Source organism: Tursiops truncatus, chromosome 17 (genome assembly GCF_011762595.2).
Source record: "Tursiops truncatus isolate mTurTru1 chromosome 17, mTurTru1.mat.Y, whole genome shotgun sequence".
NCBI lineage: Eukaryota > Metazoa > Chordata > Mammalia > Artiodactyla > Delphinidae > Tursiops > Tursiops truncatus.
This window is the reverse complement of record NC_047050.1, coordinates 67,212,348-67,220,881: the sequence shown is the minus strand read 5'-3', so window position 1 is coordinate 67,220,881 and position 8,534 is coordinate 67,212,348. Positions and strand designations below refer to the sequence as shown.

At 40.7% G+C, this 8,534-nt stretch overlaps 1 long non-coding RNA gene across 1 annotated transcript in view; it reads right to left on the bottom strand.

Moving 5' to 3' along the window:
• Nucleotides 1-915: 915 nt before the first annotated feature.
• Nucleotides 916-8,534, bottom strand: part of LOC141276869 (uncharacterized) — a 304,160-nt gene continuing 296,541 nt past the window's right edge. Inside the window, exon 5 of the long non-coding RNA XR_012327120.1 lies at nt 916-1,579. This is a non-coding gene — a long non-coding RNA (uncharacterized lncRNA). The remainder of the gene's footprint in view (nt 1,580-8,534) is intronic.

Sequence of the window (8,534 nt, the reverse complement as noted above, 5' to 3'; positions counted from 1 at the left end):
CGTTTTCTTTAAAGGATTATCTTCTTTGTTAATCATTTAACCCAAGGGTTTCTTTTCTGATTATTAACATTAGGAAACATGAGTATTCTTTGCACATTGCAGGCGTAGTTGAATTTCACCCCAGGGAACTAGGTAGTTCACATATAATTTCTTGCCTTAATCACATCGATCGATAAAGAAATCCTTCCGACGGGCTTTGATTTACGTTGGAAATAAAATACTATACACAATCATAAATAGAAACATAAACACATGTGATGTTTGTTCAACACTTGCTGCATGAATTAGCCATACAAACATGCTGGAGAGTATGTAAAGATCAGGTATCATTCTTCCCAGTGCTCTAAGTCAGTGTTCAAAACCAAATCCAAACTGGGGCCAGACAGATACCTTGAGTGAAACACATGCATAGGGAAAGGAATGTCCTATCTGAATGGTGTAGCTTCTAGTCAGCTACAGTGAATCACTGCCACGTGCCACACAGAAAAGTGGGCTGTTGTTGCCAGGTCTTCTGCTTTTCACAAGAAATTGAGAAAACAGATTTTTTATGGAAATCTCTGAATATTTTAGTATAATATTCCTTCATCATTCATTCATTTAAAATAATGAGTTAAACAAAACACATTATAGGGCTATGGTCCACTGGCCATTGCTTCAGAATTCAGCTCTAACTGGTGATGCCAAATCATAAAGATGTTAAATAAGTACCCCACGTGGGAGAGTCAGCCTTAGGCCATCCTGAAAGGAGGCGCACCACTGACCATCCTGATATGACTTCTGATTGTTCACCCTAATGCTCCTTTCATCTGGATGGGGTCAAACTGAATATTTTCTAGACAAGGATTGGAGCAGTACTGATGCCACAGGCAGCCACTGCACCTGATTGAACTGTTAGCACTGCGGGGGGGTGGGGGGAATATGGCTGGAGGGGGAGCCGGGAGGGCTGGATCTAGTCTATACCTGCTGAGCATCCTCTGCTTCTCCAACTAGGTAATGTGAAGATGCTTTAAACGATCTCTGAGGTTTCAACTAAAAGGTGCATGTTTACTTAAGTAATAATTATAGAAGCCTTGCTAAGTACCAAATCATTTTAACCTGCATCTTAGTAGGAATAAACCAAAAATCCCACTCTTACTCATTTTGGAGTACGTGGAAGAGAAAAAGCAACCCATCAATGGGATTGTATATTGTTTAACTGACTATGCACATATAGCCCATTTGACCAATAAAAAAAATGATGTAATGACACTGTGACTCCTTAGTGTGAACTCCTGCATTGTGTTTACCTTAAAAGCTATAAAATTTAACAGTCTACTCTTCTATGACCATTTTCACTCTTCTGCGTTCCCTTCCAGGTTAATCTGTATGTTCTAGGAGATTAACTGTCAGTGTTGAATTACTCTAGGCCAGAGCTGTGGTTTTTTTCCCTAATTCCAGCAAACTCAAGGCAGGATGGGATTTAATATTCAATAGCACAGCTCTGGAGTCTGGATGTCTACGTTTGAATCCCAGGTTCTCAATTTTGTGTCCAGAAGTTTTGGACAATGTCCTTGATGGCTCTGGGCTTCAGTTTCCAAAGCTGTAAAAGAAGAAGATGCTGTGAGGGTTGCTGTGTGGATGAAATAAGTAAAAATGGTTAGAACAGTGTGTGGCACGTAATAAGTGTTCGATGAATGTCACCTGTCATAATTATGTTCCTTATAACATAGATGCCCAGGTGATATCCAACGGATGGTTTTTCTCACATCCAATCAGTGGTTTCAAGCATGTATAGGTAAAGAAGGAGGGATATAAGTAGACTGAATGCCTTCAGTGAAAAGCCACCCTCAGAGGGAAATGGGCTATAAAGTAGGGGCTTCCCTGATGATCTTCCTCAACACACAACATGGGCTCCAATCCCATGAGACCACCTAGTACCCACGGCTTCCCAAACTGGTAGGCTGCTACTCAACCTTCAGAGATCAACTCAATGCCATTGGCTTTGTCTGGCTTTTGTGGAGAACCCCAGGTAGCATTAGTGGCTCCTCCGTGCTCTCACAACCTAAGTAATACTCCTGAATGATAGCACTCAGCCTGTTCGAATGTGTTATGTTTTTGTCTCTCCTCTATTCTATGAGTATCTCCCAGACCAGGGATCAGGTTGGTTCCTTATATCCCTAGTACTTTGCAAAGTGCTTGGCATGTCATGGAGATGCAGAAAATACTTGTTCAGTGAAAGAGTAAAAAAATAACTAGTGGCTAAAATTCTGATGGAATGGCAATGAATGGATGGGCAAGGGAAGCAGGAATGAATTATACAGATTGTTGGTACCAAGTCCAAATTGTATTTTCTTCTTGGTTTTCCCTAGTTTAGAACAGTGGTTGGGTTAATATAATCTAGTCTTCTAAAGAGTTGTCAAATTCTGTTGCAAAATGATTGTAAATGTAAAAGGAAGCCAGATTAACTGCTCGCCGTCAGCTACAACACATCCCTTAGTTAATTTCATCTCCTTTTCAACTCAGTGACGCTCAGCTTGGTCTTGTTGCTGCTATTATGGTCTGATGTTGCCCAGTAATTCCTCTTATCCTTCATGCCTTTTCTTCTCCATTCCATCTTGCCAAATTCTATTTATTCTCTGAAGCTCAACTTAATACTCACTCTTCTCCAAAGCTGCCCTATCCCTATGACCTTCATTCATATTTTACAATTACCATAGTACACTATTTTATATTTTTATTATCTCCCTGACCATGTATACATTTCCTGTGAGGAAGACCCACATATTCTATTTCCCCTTATATATCTTTTTTTTTTTTTTTTGCGGTACTCGGGCCTCTCACTGTTGTGGCCTCTCCCGTTGCGGAGCACAGGCTCCGGATGCGCAGGCTCAGCGGCCATGGCTCACGGGCCCAGGCGCTCCGCGGCATGTGGGATCTTTCCGGACCGGGGCACGAACCCGTGTCCCCTGCATCGGCAGGCGGACTCTCAACCACTGCGCCACCAGGGAAGCCCCCGCTTATGTATCTTATATTCACAATGACTGCAAATTTCTAAGCAACCGGGGCAAATTTTGGAGCAAAGGAGTTTTCTTTATAAGAGAAATCGTAACAAGCATAAACATTAAATATTACTTGTCTTTTATTTTACTAAAGATCTAAAAAATGTTTTCTAACTCCCATCACACACCAAAATAAACTTTAGATATATCAAATGTTTAAGCAAAAATAACAGAATTATAAAAATGTAACAAGTGCTAAAGGTAAACATATTTAAGATACTGGTATTGGGCAGAAAAAGTAGAGAAAAAGATTGATCATGTAAATATTGAAAATAGTATTTTTGCACATCAGACTACTTAGCGGCAAATGTTATATAGTAACACGTCAGAAAAAAATAATATCCTGGATATATGAACCACACTTACAAATCAGTAAGGAAAAATGAGCCTATCAATCAAAAGAAAATTGAGTAAATACATGATAAAGAATATACACAATAATCAGATAAAGTTCTTCTTAGTTTCTAGTGATCCAATTGAAATTTAAGTGAACACTGAGATAAACCTCAAGACTGGAGAAAAATGACTGCAGTGTTTCCAGAGGGTGATTTCTTGATATGTATCAAAAAGCCTCAGAATATCTACATCCTCTCATCCAGAAATTCCACTTACAGGGTAAAAATGGGTGTGATGCAAGGGGAAGGATATTGCCAACACTGTAATTGTAATGGCTGCTTCCTTTTATCTTGGTTTTTCTTTTTAAATAACGTGTATTCGCTATCCTTTCTAAGAAGAATGTATTAGGTATTTAGAATATAAAAATATTCTTAAAATGACTAAAAATCCAAAATGCTGCTTAAAAAAAGATATACCAGCTAATACTGCTAAAGGTATTCTTCATTTATGGTCCAGGGTGAACACAGAATCTTTCTTTTAGTTTATATCATGTAAAGTTATGAATTTCATTTTAATACATGGTGAAAGAAAGAACAAGTTTTGTACAAAAAAAAATCAGGGATTTTAAAAAATTATTATGGACTTGAATATAGCTTCACTTCTCAGCTCTCTAGCTTGGGGCAGTTTCCATAGTCCTCCAGGACCTTAATTTTTCTCATCAGTAACAAAGGTTTCTAATACGTACCTTTCAGGTCTGTTGTAAAGTTAAATTAAATAAACTAAGTAGAGAATCTGGCCAAATTCCTGGTGCTCAATAAATGGCCATGATTCCATAAAATGAAACTCTTAGAGAAAAGAGCCAGTTAGTTTTAAACTGAGAAATCATTCAGTCACTATAAAGGTAGACACACGTGTTAGTATAACTTGAACAGGAGACTCTTTTATGGAGGTGTGAATCTATGTGCTTTGCACATCATGGGTGCTTGAAGTTGGTTTCTTTGGCTGGAGAAGGTGGGCCTAGATTTTCCAGAGGCTGGGCTAGCTCTCTGATCTTGTTACACTCCCAGCATTGCACCAGCATCTTTGGCTAACATTCTGCTTGGTGTGTTCCTTCACTATTTCCTCATCAAGATCTCTAACTTGGGGCTAGGCATCGCATGGAACGGCAGTAGGACTGATGTCAGTTCTTAGATTTCCACTAACAGCTCTGCTGACAGAGAGCAGAGGGAAGAAAACAGATGTAGGAAAAAGAAGCTTCAATGCCTGCTTGCCAAATCCTTGCTCATAAACTTTCCCGATGCAGAAAACCTCTCTAAAGCCACTTCTACATTTTCTCTCTTTTTAAAAATTGTCTGACATCTATTCTTTATCACATTACCCTCCCTGGCTGATCTTCAGATACTTAGAGCCTCTTGCCCTATCTCCAGCATACATACCCTAATCCCCTCTTTATCTGGCAGGGGTTTTCTCAGATGTGCATGATGGATGCTGAGAGATTTGCTAACAGGTGGGGTGAGAATCATTCCCCAGGCTCTGCAGGAGCCTCACGTGGCAAACAAAGGCGGCGGGTCTGGGAGGCATCGCCCAGACTGCTTGTGCATTGAGGACAGGGGAAGGGGGCCAGTGGCGGCCGTTCAACACAGTATTTCCAGCCTGCGACACAGAGGTGTTCAGGACATGTTTGCCGATCTAAAGGTGAGCCTTGCCTGTGACACCTGCCAGGTGGTATGCTGATGGTCAGGGATCTGGTAAGAGATGGTGCTTTTACTAAAACAGGTTGTAAATCCCATCCCTCCTCCCCAGACAAGTAATATCCCTGCCAGGGGTCTTGTAGCCCTCCTCAAGTACCTCGAGGGCAGCCCCACAGAGACAAATATTTATTGACGTTGAAAGAAGACAAATTTTGGACACGAGCTGAGGTGGGTTCAAGCTATCTAGGTTAAATTAGCTTATTCATATAAAATACTGACATATGGGAGGCCAAAAAGGGGTACTAATTCTCAGTGGTGATCTCCCAGCAGCTCTACTCCTGCCTCCTCTGTGAAGTCACTCCTGATTTGCACAGGCAGCTTTTCCCCATGTCTCAGATGCAGGCCTCCCTTATACAGACATCTGTCCCTTCACCCCCATCATTAACTTAGGTCCCCCTGTAACTTACTTATTCGGGGTCTGGCCCAGAGCAAATGCTGAAGGAACAAAAGTTTCTCTTTTGTATTATAAAGATGAGCTCAGGGTTCAGACTTGAGATAGGAGGAGTGCTTCCTGCCTTCCCCTTCTCTCCAGCCCCCCACCCAGAAGGACAGTAGGGGTTGTGTGGGCCCCTCAGTCTGAATGGTGGCTCAGTGCCTGGGTCACTGGCTCCCACAGGGGAAGGGGGGGTGCGGAGCAGCGGGCGTGGTGGCTCAGGCGCCTGGGCACGAAGCATTGGCTGTGGGTGGAGTGATCATTCCTGGGATACATTTAGTACTTGCTTGTCTTTACCATCCACCTTTCTTTTCTTCCAAGAGCTTCAAGGATGATCTTGCCTTCTTCTCACCACTGCTATTCCCTCCTCATCACTTTGGCTTTTCTCTTTCCAAAGTAGGACAAAACCGTTTTGATTGAACCATCACATGCTTTGGGGTAGTTCAGAGCTGTACCAAAGAGACAGTTCCAGAGGCCCCCTGGGAGATCCCGTGAGAGATAAAGCAGATTCCAGGGGTCCTGCTGATGAGACCCATCTCTGGAGACAGGAGGAGGGAAAGAGAGAGGGTGGAAGTGAGACTCAGCTGGCCCCCGTCCCTCCTCTGTCTGTGCAGTTTCACCCCCCAAGCAAAACAATCCCCAGTGACTTGTAGGTGTGTAGTGGGGACGGGAGCTAGTTCTAGAAGTTGGAATAGGGAGAGAAATGTGAGCAGCAGGGGACAGCCATCCCTCCAATGTCAGAAAGGGAGAGAGGCCCTTTGTCCCGGTCAGCCCTCCATGGTGGTTCAGATAAAGCCCAGTGACTGCTGAGAGGGTAATAATTGCCGTGAAAACAATAATAACTGTTAACGTAAACTGAGCTACTGTAAACTTAATTGAATATGCACATGCACACCCGTAAGATAAGCACCATTTCCTATTTACTAATAAGGAATCTGGAACTTGGAGAGGTTAATTAGATTGTCTGAGATTCTGTAGTTTGAAAGTGGTGGCATTGTAATCTGAACCCAAGTGGTCTAGCTCCAGAGCTCCCCCCAACCATTATACTGTGTATTCAAAGACTTTTGTTTCAGGTTTTTAAAACACACACACACACACACACACACACACACACACACACACACGGACACATACACAATACATGCACAGTTAACATACAAACCCTTTTTATTACTAAACTGTTCACACACATCCATCATTTAATACGATGGAAGCAATGGTGGGGACTGCGAAATTCTATGTCCCCACCAGTTTTTGTTTTGTTTTAAATAACCACTTATTGAGATATAGTTCACCTTCCATAAAATTTACCAAGTGTATATTTTAATAGGGAGAGTGGGAGGGAGATGCAGGGGAGAGGAGCTATGGGGATATATGTATATGTATAGCTGATTCACTTTGTTATACAGCAGAAACTAACACACCACTGTAAAGCAATTATACTCCAATAAAGATGTTTAAAAAAAGTGTACATTTTAGTGCTTTTTGGTATATTCAGAGAGTTGTGCAACCATCAACTCTGCTTAATTACGGAACATTTCATCACCCCCCAAAGAAGGCCCACACCCATTAGTAATCATTCCCTATTTCCTTTTTCCCTCAGCCTGTGGTTACCACTAATCTACTTTCTGTTTCTCATATAAATGGAATCATATACACGTGGACTTTTGTGACATATTTCTTTCACTTAGCATGTTTTCAAGCTTCACCCACATTGTAGCATGTATCAGTAATTTATTCTTTTTATGGTTGAATAATATTCCATTGTAGGATTGTACCATAATTTGTTCAGAGATTCATCTGTTGATGGCTGTGCTGGTTACCTCTTTTTTTTTAACTTTTTATTTTATATTGGAGTATAGTTGATTAACAATGTTGTGTTAGTTTCAGGTGTACAGCAAAGTGATTCAGTTATACATATATATGTATCTATTCTTTTTCAAATTCTTTTCCCATTTGGTTTGTTTATATAATATTGAGCAGAGTTCCCTGTGCTATACAGTAGGTCCTTGTTATCCATTTTATGTATAGTAGTGTCTGCATGTCAATCTCAAACTCTTAACTAATATGAATAAGGCTTTTATGAATATTCATTTACAAGTTTTTGTGTAGACATATGTTTTCATTTTGGGGTATATGTCTAGAAGTGGAACTGCCAAAGTGTTTTCCACAGTGGCTGCACCATTTTACATTTCCAGTAGCAATGTACAAAGTTCCAATTTCTTTACCCTCAGACAACACTTTTTGTTTTCTGTTCTTTTTATTTTTTAAGATTTTAAAGCCATCCTGGTGGGTATGAAGTGGTATTTCATTATGGTTATGATTTGCGTATTCCTAATGAATATTATTGACCATCTTTTCATGTGCTTATTGGTCATATGTATATCTTCTTTGGACAAATGTCTATTCAAACCCTTTGCCTATTCTTTTTTTTTAACATCTTTATTGGAGTATAATTTCTTTACAATGCTGTGTTAGTTTCTGCTTTATAACAAGTGAATCACTTATACATATACATGTATCCCCATATCTCCTCCCTCTTGCATCTCCCACCCTCCCTATTCCACCCCTCTAGGTGGTCACAAAGCACCGAGCTGATCTCCCTGTGCAATGCAGCTGCTTTCCACTAGCTATCGATTTTACATTTGGTAGTGTATATATGTCCATGCCACTCTCTCACTTTGTCCCAGCTTACCCTTCCCCCTTCCCCATGTCCTCAAGTCCATTCTCTAGTAAGTCTGTGTCTTTATTCCTGTCCTGCGCCTATGTTCTTCGTGACCAGTTTTTTTTCTTTTTTTAGATTCTATATATATATGTGTTAGCGAACGTTATTTGTTTTTCTCTTTCTGACTTACTTCACTCTGTATGACAGACTCTAGGTCCATCCACCTCACTACAAATAACTCAATTTCGTTTCTTTTTATGGCTGAGTAATATTCCATTGTATATATGTGCCACATCTTCTTTATCCATTCA